The sequence below is a fragment of the Oncorhynchus nerka genome, linkage group LG9b (genome assembly GCF_034236695.1).
Source record: "Oncorhynchus nerka isolate Pitt River linkage group LG9b, Oner_Uvic_2.0, whole genome shotgun sequence".
Lineage (NCBI taxonomy): Eukaryota > Metazoa > Chordata > Actinopteri > Salmoniformes > Salmonidae > Oncorhynchus > Oncorhynchus nerka.
In genome coordinates this window covers 35,939,526-35,952,104 of record NC_088424.1, presented here as the reverse complement: position 1 = coordinate 35,952,104, position 12,579 = coordinate 35,939,526, and positions in this window count along the sequence as shown.

Genomic DNA, 12,579 nt, shown 5'->3' with positions numbered 1-12,579 from the left:
ACACACACTGTAGGGCTACATAATGCACAGGAAACAGAGACACACACACACACAGTAAACACACATACTGTAGGGCTACATAATGCACAGGAAACAGCGACACACACACAGTAAACACACATACTGTAGGGCTACATAATGCACAGGAAACAGAGACACACACACAGTAAACACACATACTGTAGGGCTACATAATGCACAGGAAACAGAGACACACACACAGTAATCACACATACTGTAGGCCTACATAATGCACAGGAAACAGCGACACACACACACACACAGTAAACACACATACTGTAGGGCTACATAATGCACAGGAAACAGAGACACACACAGTAAACACGCATACTGTAGGGCTACATAATGCACAGGAAACAGAGACACACACACAGTAAACACACATACCGTAGGGCTACATAATGCACAGGAAACAGCGACACACACACACACACAGTAAACACACATACTGTAGGGCTACATAATGCACAGGAAACAGAGACACACACAGTAAACACACATACTGTAGGGCTACATAATGCACAGGAAACATAGACACACACACAGTAAACACACATACTGTAGGGCTACATAATGCACAGGAAAGAGAGACACACACACACACAGGAAACACACATACTGTAGGGCTACATAATGCACAGGAAACAGAGACACACACACACACAGTAAACATACATACTGTAGGGCTACATAATGCACAGGAAACAGCGACATACACACAGTAAACACACATACTGTAGGGCTACATAATGCACAGGAAACAGAGCCACACACACAGTAAACCCACATACTGTAGGGCTACATAATGCACAGGAAACAGCGACACACACACAGTAAACACACATACTGTAGGGCTACATAATGCACAGGAAACAGAGACACACACACACACAGGAAACACACATACTGTAGGGCTACATAATGCACAGGAAACAGAGACACACACACACACAGTAAACATACATACTGTAGGGCTACATAATGCACAGGAAACAGCGACATACACACAGTAAACACACATACTGTAGGGCTACATAATGCACAGGAAACAGAGCCACACACACAGTAAACCCACATACTGTAGGGCTACATAATGCACAGGAAACAGAGACACACACACACACACTGTAGGGCTACATAATGCACAGGAAACAGAGACACACACACACACACAGTAAACACACATACTGTAGGGCTACATAATGCACAGGAAACAGCGAACACACACACAGTAAACACACATACTGTAGGGCTACATAATGCACAGGAAACAGAGACACACACACAGTAAACACACATACTGTAGGGCTACATAATGCACAGGAAACAGCGACACACACACAGTAAACACACATACTGTAGGGCTACATAATGCACAGGAAACAGAGACACACACACAGTAAACACACATACTGTAGGGCTACATAATGCACAGGAAACAGAGACACACACACAGTAAACACACATACTGTAGGGCTACATAATGCACAGGAAACAGAGACACACACACAGTAAATACACACATACTGTAGGGCTACATAATGCACAGGAAACAGCGACACACACACAGTAAACACACATACTGTAGGGCTACATAATGCACAGGAAACAGAGACACACACACACACAGTAAACACACATACTGTAGGGCTACATAATGCACAGGAAACAGAGACACACACACAGTAATCACACATACTGTAGGCCTACATAATGCACAGGAAACAGCGACACACACACACACACAGTAAACACACATACTGTAGGGCTACATAATGCACAGGAAACAGAGACACACACAGTAAACACACATACTGTAGGGCTACATAATGCACAGGAAACAGAGACACACACACACACACACACAGTAAACACACATACTGTAGGGCTACATAATGCACAGGAAACAGAGACACACACACACAGTAAACACACATACTGTAGGGCTACATAATGCACAGGAAACAGAGACACACACACACACACAGTAAACACACATACTGTAGGGCTACATAATGCACAGGAAACAGAGACACACACACACAGAGTAAACACACATACTGTAGGGCTACATAATGCACAGGAAACAGCAACACACACACAGTAAACACACATACTGTAGGGCTACATAATGCACAGGAAACAGAGACACACACACACATACACAGTAAACACACATACTGTAGGGCTACATAATGCACAGGAAACAGAGACACACACACAGTAAACACACATACTGTAGGCCTACATAATGCACAGGAAACAGTGACACACACACACACAGTAAACACACATACTGTAGGGCTACATAATGCACAGGAAACAGACACACACACAGTAAACACACATACTGTAGGGCTACATAATGCACAGGAAACAGAGACACACACACACACAGTAAACACACATACTGTAGGGCTACATAATGCACAGGAAACAGAGACACACACACACACAGTAAACACACATACTGTACGGCTACATAATGCACAGGAAACAGAGACACACACACACACAGTAAACACACATACTGTAGGGCTACATAATGCACAGGAAACAGCGACACACACACAGTAAACACACATACTGTAGGGCTACATAATGCACAGGAAACAGAGACACACACACACATACACAGTAAACACACATACTGTAGGGCTACATAATGCACAGGAAACAGAGACACACACACACATACACAGTAAACACACATACTGTAGGGCTACATAATGCACAGGAAACAGCAACACACACACAGTAAACACACATACTGTAGGGCTACATAATGCACAGGAAACAGCGACACACACACAGTAAACACACATATTATTATAGGTTATATCCTTCCTGTTTGGCCCTGTCCGGGGGTGTCCTCGGATGGGGCCACAGTGTCTCCTGACCCCTCCTGTCTCAGCCTAAAGTATTTATGCTGCAGTAGTTTATGTGTCGGGGGGCTAGGGTCAGTTTGTTATATCTGGAGTACTTCTCCTGTCCTATTCGGTGTCCTGTGAGAATCTAAGTGTGCGTTCTCTAATTCTCTCCTTCTCTCTTTCTTTCTCTCTCTCGGAGGACCTGAGCCCTAGGACCATGCCCCAGGACTACCTGACATGATGACTCCTTGCTGTCCCCAGTCCACCTGGCCATGCTGCTGCTCCAGTTTCAACTGGCCTGGGCCCTAGGACCATGTCCCAGGACTACCTGACATGATGACTCCTTGCTGTCCCCAGTCCACCTGGCCGTGCTGCTGCTCCAGTTTCAACTGGCCTGGGCCCTAGGACCATGTCCCAGGACTACCTGACATGATGACTCCTTGCTGTCCCCAGTCCACCTGGCCATGCTGCTGCTCCAGTTCAACTGTTCTGCCTTACTATTATTCAACCATGCTGGTCATTTATGAACATTTGAACATCTTGGCCACGTTCTGTTATAATCTCCACCCGGCACAGCCAGAAGAGGACTGGCCACCCAACATATGCTCTCTCTAATTCTCTCTTTCTTTCTCTCTCTCGGAGGACCTGAGCCCTAGGACCGTGCCCCAGGACTACCTGACATGATGACTCCTTGCTGTCCCCAGTCCACCTGACTGTGCTGCTGCTCCAGTTTCAACTGTTCTGCCTTATTATTATTCGACCATGCTGGTCATTTATGAACATTTGAACATCTTGGTCATGTTCTGTTATAATCTCTACCCGGCACAGCCAGAAGAGGACTGGCCACCCCACATAGCCTGGTTCCTCTCTAGGTTTCTTCCTAGGTTTTGGCCTTTCTAGGGAGTTTTTCCTAGCCACCGTGCTTTTACACCTGCATTGTTTGCTGTTTGGGGTTTTAGGCTGGGTTTCTGTACAGCACTTTGAGATATCAGCTGATGTACGAAGGGGTATATGAATAAATTTGATTTGATTTGACATACTGTAGGGCTACATAATGCACAGGAAAAAGAGACACACACACACAGTAAACACACATACTGTAGGGCTACATAATGCACAGGAAACAGAGACACACACACACACACAGTAAACACACATACTGTAGTGCTACATAATGCACAGGAAACAGCGACACACACACACATACACAGTAAACACACATACTGTAGGTCTACATAATGCACAGGAAACAGAGACACACACACACATACACAGTAAACACACATACTGTAGGGCTACATAATGCACAGGAAACAGCGACACACACACAGTAAACACACATACTGTAGGGCTACATAATGCACAGGAAACAGCGACACACACACAGTAAACACACATATTATTATAGGTTATATCCTTCCTGTTTGGCCCTGTCCGGGGGTGTCCTCGGATGGGGCCACAGTGTCTCCTGACCCCTCCTGTCTCAGCCTAAAGTATTTATGCTGCAGTAGTTTATGTGTCGGGGGGCTAGGGTCAGTTTGTTATATCTGGAGTACTTCTCCTGTCCTATTCGGTGTCCTGTGAGAATCTAAGTGTGCGTTCTCTAATTCTCTCCTTCTCTCTTTCTTTCTCTCTCTCGGAGGACCTGAGCCCTAGGACCATGCCCCAGGACTACCTGACATGATGACTCCTTGCTGTCCCCAGTCCACCTGGCCATGCTGCTGCTCCAGTTTCAACTGGCCTGGGCCCTAGGACCATGTCCCAGGACTACCTGACATGATGACTCCTTGCTGTCCCCAGTCCACCTGGCCGTGCTGCTGCTCCAGTTTCAACTGGCCTGGGCCCTAGGACCATGTCCCAGGACTACCTGACATGATGACTCCTTGCTGTCCCCAGTCCACCTGGCCATGCTGCTGCTCCAGTTCAACTGTTCTGCCTTACTATTATTCAACCATGCTGGTCATTTATGAACATTTGAACATCTTGGCCACGTTCTGTTATAATCTCCACCCGGCACAGCCAGAAGAGGACTGGCCACCCAACATATGCTCTCTAATTCTCTCTTTCTTTCTCTCTCTCGGAGGACCTGAGCCCTAGGACCGTGCCCCAGGACTACCTGACATGATGACTCCTTGCTGTCCCCAGTCCACCTGACTGTGCTGCTGCTCCAGTTTCAACTGTTCTGCCTTATTATTATTCGACCATGCTGGTCATTTATGAACATTTGAACATCTTGGTCATGTTCTGTTATAATCTCTACCCGGCACAGCCAGAAGAGGACTGGCCACCCCACATAGCCTGGTTCCTCTCTAGGTTTCTTCCTAGGTTTTGGCCTTTCTAGGGAGTTTTTCCTAGCCACCGTGCTTTTACACCTGCATTGTTTGCTGTTTGGGGTTTTAGGCTGGGTTTCTGTACAGCACTTTGAGATATCAGCTGATGTACGAAGGGGTATATGAATAAATTTGATTTGATTTGACATACTGTAGGGCTACATAATGCACAGGAAACAGAGACACACACACACAGTAAACACACATACTGTAGGGCTACATAATGCACAGGAAACAGAGACACACACACACACACACAGTAAACACACATACTGTAGTGCTACATAATGCACAGGAAACAGCGACACACACACACAGTAAACACACATACTGTAGGGCTACATAATGCACAGGAAACAGAGACACACACACACACACTGTAGGGCTACATAATGCACAGGAAACAGAGACACACACACACACAGTAAACACACATACTGTAGGGCTACATAATGCACAGGAAACAGCGACACACACACAGTAAACACACATACTGTAGGGCTACATAATGCACAGGAAACAGAGACACACACACAGTAAACACACATACTGTAGGGCTACATAATGCACAGGAAACAGCGACACACACACAGTAAACACACATACTGTAGGGCTACATAATGCACAGGAAACAGAGACACACACACAGTAAACACACATACTGTAGGGCTACATAATGCACAGGAAACAGCGACACACACACAGTAAACACACATACTGTAGGGCTACATAATGCACAGGAAACAGCGACACACACACAGTAAACACACATATTATTATAGGTTATATCCTTCCTGTTTGGCCCTGTCCGGGGGTGTCCTCGGATGGGGCCACAGTGTCTCCTGACCCCTCCTGTCTCAGCCTAAAGTATTTATGCTGCAGTAGTTTATGTGTCGGGGGGCTAGGGTCAGTTTGTTATATCTGGAGTACTTCTCCTGTCCTATTCGGTGTCCTGTGAGAATCTAAGTGTGCGTTCTCTAATTCTCTCCTTCTCTCTTTCTTTCTCTCTCTCGGAGGACCTGAGCCCTAGGACCATGCCCCAGGACTACCTGACATGATGACTCCTTGCTGTCCCCAGTCCACCTGGCCATGCTGCTGCTCCAGTTTCAACTGGCCTGGGCCCTAGGACCATGTCCCAGGACTACCTGACATGATGACTCCTTGCTGTCCCCAGTCCACCTGGCCATGCTGCTGCTCCAGTTTCAACTGGCCTGGGCCCTAGGACCATGTCCCAGGACTACCTGACATGATGACTCCTTGCTGTCCCCAGTCCACCTGGCCATGCTGCTGCTCCAGTTCAACTGTTCTGCCTTACTATTATTCAACCATGCTGGTCATTTATGAACATTTGAACATCTTGGCCACGTTCTGTTATAATCTCCACCGGCACAGCCAGAAGAGGACTGGCCACCCAACATATGCTCTCTCTAATTCTCTCTTTCTTTCTCTCTCTCGGAGGACCTGAGCCCTAGGACCGTGCCCCAGGACTACCTGACATGATGACTCCTTGCTGTCCCCAGTCCACCTGACTGTGCTGCTGCTCCAGTTTCAACTGTTCTGCCTTATTATTATTCGACCATGCTGGTCATTTATGAACATTTGAACATCTTGGTCATGTTCTGTTATAATCTCTACCCGGCACAGCCAGAAGAGGACTGGCCACCCCACATAGCCTGGTTCCTCTCTAGGTTTCTTCCTAGGTTTTGGCCTTTCTAGGGAGTTTTTCCTAGCCACCGTGCTTTTACACCTGCATTGTTTGCTGTTTGGGGTTTTAGGCTGGGTTTCTGTACAGCACTTTGAGATATCAGCTGATGTACGAAGGGGTATATGAATAAATTTGATTTGATTTGACATACTGTAGGGCTACATAATGCACAGGAAACAGAGACACACACACACAGTAAACACACATACTGTAGGGCTACATAATGCACAGGAAACAGAGACACACACACACACACAGTAAACACACATACTGTAGTGCTACATAATGCACAGGAAACAGCGACACACACACACAGTAAACACACATACTGTAGGGCTACATAATGCACAGGAAACAGAGACACACACACACACACTGTAGGGCTACATAATGCACAGGAAACAGAGACACACACACACACACAGTAAACACACATACTGTAGGGCTACATAATGCACAGGAAACAGCGACACACACACAGTAAACACACATACTGTAGGGCTACATAGTGCACAGGAAACAGAGACACACACACAGTAAACACACATACTGTAGGGCTACATAATGCACAGGAAACAGCGACACACACACAGTAAACACACATACTGTAGGGCTACATAATGCACAGGAAACAGAGACACACACACAGTAAACACACATACTGTAGGGCTACATAATGCACAGGAAACAGAGACACACACACAGTAAACACACATACTGTAGGGCTACATAATGCACAGGAAACAGAGACACACACACAGTAAACACACATACTGTAGGGCTACATAATGCACAGGAAACAGCGACACACACACAGTAAACACACATACTGTAGGGCTACATAATGCACAGGAAACAGAGACACACACACACACACAGTAAACACACATACTGTAGGGCTACATAATGCACAGGAAACAGCGACACACACACAGTAAACACACATACTGTAGGGCTACATAGTGCACAGGAAACAGAGACACACACACAGTAAACACACATACTGTAGGGCTACATAATGCACAGGAAACAGCGACACACACACAGTAAACACACATACTGTAGGGCTACATAATGCACAGGAAACAGAGACACACACACAGTAAACACACATACTGTAGGGCTACATAATGCACAGGAAACAGAGACACACACACAGTAAACACACATACTGTAGGGCTACATAATGCACAGGAAACAGAGACACACACACACACACAGTAAACACACATACTGTAGTGCTACATAATGCACAGGAAACAGCGACACACACACACAGTAAACACACATACTGTAGGGCTACATAATGCACAGGAAACAGAGACACACACACACACACTGTAGGGCTACATAATGCACAGGAAACAGAGACACACACACACACACAGTAAACACACATACTGTAGGGCTACATAATGCACAGGAAACAGCGACACACACACAGTAAACACACATACTGTAGGGCTACATAATGCACAGGAAACAGAGACACACACACAGTAAACACACATACTGTAGGGCTACATAATGCACAGGAAACAGAGACACACACACAGTAAACACACATACTGTAGGGCTACATAATGCACAGGAAACAGCGACACACACACAGTAAACACACATACTGTAGGGCTACATAATGCACAGGAAACAGAGACACACACACAGTAAACACACATACTGTAGGGCTACATAATGCACAGGAAACAGAGACACACACACAGTAAACACACATACTGTAGGGCTACATAATGCACAGGAAACAGAGACACACACACAGTAAACACACATACTGTAGGGCTACATAATGCACAGGAAACAGCGACACACACACAGTAAACACACATACTGTAGGGCTACATAATGCACAGGAAACAGAGACACACACACACACACAGTAAACACACATACTGTAGGGCTACATAATGCACAGGAAACAGCGACACACACACAGTAAACACACATACTGTAGGGCTACATAGTGCACAGGAAACAGAGACACACACACAGTAAACACACATACTGTAGGGCTACATAATGCACAGGAAACAGCGACACACACACAGTAAACACACATACTGTAGGGCTACATAATGCACAGGAAACAGAGACACACACACAGTAAACACACATACTGTAGGGCTACATAATGCACAGGAAACAGAGACACACACACAGTAAACACACATACTGTAGGGCTACATAATGCACAGGAAACAGAGACACACACACACACACAGTAAACACACATACTGTAGTGCTACATAATGCACAGGAAACAGCGACACACACACACAGTAAACACACATACTGTAGGGCTACATAATGCACAGGAAACAGAGACACACACACACACACTGTAGGGCTACATAATGCACAGGAAACAGAGACACACACACACACACAGTAAACACACATACTGTAGGGCTACATAATGCACAGGAAACAGCGACACACACACAGTAAACACACATACTGTAGGGCTACATAGTGCACAGGAAACAGAGACACACACACAGTAAACACACATACTGTAGGGCTACATAATGCACAGGAAACAGCGACACACACACAGTAAACACACATACTGTAGGGCTACATAATGCACAGGAAACAGAGACACACACACAGTAAACACACATACTGTAGGGCTACATAATGCACAGGAAACAGAGACACACACACAGTAAACACACATACTGTAGGGCTACATAATGCACAGGAAACAGAGACACACACACAGTAAACACACATACTGTAGGGCTACATAATGCACAGGAAACAGCGACACACACACAGTAAACACACATACTGTAGGGCTACATAATGCACAGGAAACAGAGACACACACACACACAGTAAACACACATACTGTAGGGCTACATAATGCACAGGAAACAGAGACACACACACAGTAATCACACATACTGTAGGCCTACATAATGCACAGGAAACAGCGACACACACACACACACAGTAAACACACATACTGTAGGGCTACATAATGCACAGGAAACAGAGACACACACACAGTAAACACACATACTGTAGGGCTACATAATGCACAGGAAACAGAGACACACACACACACACACAGTAAACACACATACTGTAGGGCTACATAATGCACAGGAAACAGAGACACACACACACATACACAGTAAACACACATACTGTAGGGCTACATAATGCACAGGAAACAGAGACACACACACAGTAAACACACATACTGTAGGCCTACATAATGCACAGAAAACAGTGACACACACCACACAGTAAACACACATACTGTAGGGCTACATAATGCACAGGAAACAGACACACACACAGTAAACACACATACTGTAGGGCTACATAATGCACAGGAAACAGAGACACACACACACACAGTAAACACACATACTGTAGGGCTACATAATGCACAGGAAACAGAGACACACACACACACACACAGTAAACACACATACTGTAGGGCTACATAATGCACAGGAAACAGAGACACACACACACACAGTAAACACACATACTGTACGGCTACATAATGCACAGGAAACAGAGACACACACACACACACAGTAAACACACATACTGTAGGGCTACATAATGCACAGGAAACAGAGACACACACACAGTAAACACACATACTGTAGGCCTACATAATGCACAGGAAACAGAGACACACACACAGTAAACACACATACTGTAGGGCTACATAATGCACAGGAAACAGCGACACACACACAGTAAACACACATACTGTAGGGCTACATAATGCACAGGAAACAGAGACACACACACAGTAAACACACATACTGTAGGGCTACATAATGCACAGGAAACAGAGACACACACACAGTAAACACACATACTGTAGGGCTACATAATGCACAGGAAACAGAGACACACACACACACACAGTAAACACACATACTGTAGTGCTACATAATGCACAGGAAACAGCGACACACACACACAGTAAACACACATACTGTAGGGCTACATAATGCACAGGAAACAGAGACACACACACACACACTGTAGGGCTACATAATGCACAGGAAACAGAGACACACACACACACACAGTAAACACACATACTGTAGGGCTACATAATGCACAGGAAACAGCGACACACACACAGTAAACACACATACTGTAGGGCTACATAGTGCACAGGAAACAGAGACACACACACAGTAAACACACATACTGTAGGGCTACATAATGCACAGGAAACAGCGACACACACACAGTAAACACACATACTGTAGGGCTACATAATGCACAGGAAACAGAGACACACACACAGTAAACACACATACTGTAGGGCTACATAATGCACAGGAAACAGAGACACACACACAGTAAACACACATACTGTAGGGCTACATAATGCACAGGAAACAGAGACACACACACAGTAAACACACATACTGTAGGGCTACATAATGCACAGGAAACAGCGACACACACACAGTAAACACACATACTGTAGGGCTACATAATGCACAGGAAACAGAGACACACACACACACAGTAAACACACATACTGTAGGGCTACATAATGCACAGGAAACAGAGACACACACACAGTAATCACACATACTGTAGGCCTACATAATGCACAGGAAACAGCGACACACACACACACACAGTAAACACACATACTGTAGGGCTACATAATGCACAGGAAACAGAGACACACACACAGTAAACACACATACTGTAGGGCTACATAATGCACAGGAAACAGAGACACACACACACACACACAGTAAACACACATACTGTAGGGCTACATAATGCACAGGAAACAGAGACACACACACACATACACAGTAAACACACATACTGTAGGGCTACATAATGCACAGGAAACAGAGACACACACACAGTAAACACACATACTGTAGGCCTACATAATGCACAGAAAACAGTGACACACACACACACAGTAAACACACATACTGTAGGGCTACATAATGCACAGGAAACAGACACACACACAGTAAACACACATACTGTAGGGCTACATAATGCACAGGAAACAGAGACACACACACACACAGTAAACACACATACTGTAGGGCTACATAATGCACAGGAAACAGAGACACACACACACACACACAGTAAACACACATACTGTAGGGCTACATAATGCACAGGAAACAGAGACACACACACACACAGTAAACACACATACTGTACGGCTACATAATGCACAGGAAACAGAGACACACACACACAGACAGTAAACACACATACTGTAGGGCTACATAATGCACAGGAAACAGAGACACACACACAGTAAACACACATACTGTAGGCCTACATAATGCACAGGAAACAGAGACACACACACAGTAAACACACATACTGTAGGGCTACATAATGCACAGGAAACAGAGACACACACACACACAGTAAACACACATACTGTAGGGCTACATAATGCACAGGAAACAGCGACACACACACAGTAAACACACATACTATAGGGCTACATAATGCACAGGAAACAGAGACACACACACACATACACAGTAAACACACATACTGTAGGGCTACATAATGCACAGGAAACAGAGACACACACACACATACACAGTAAACACACATACTGTAGGGCTACATAATGCACAGGAAACAG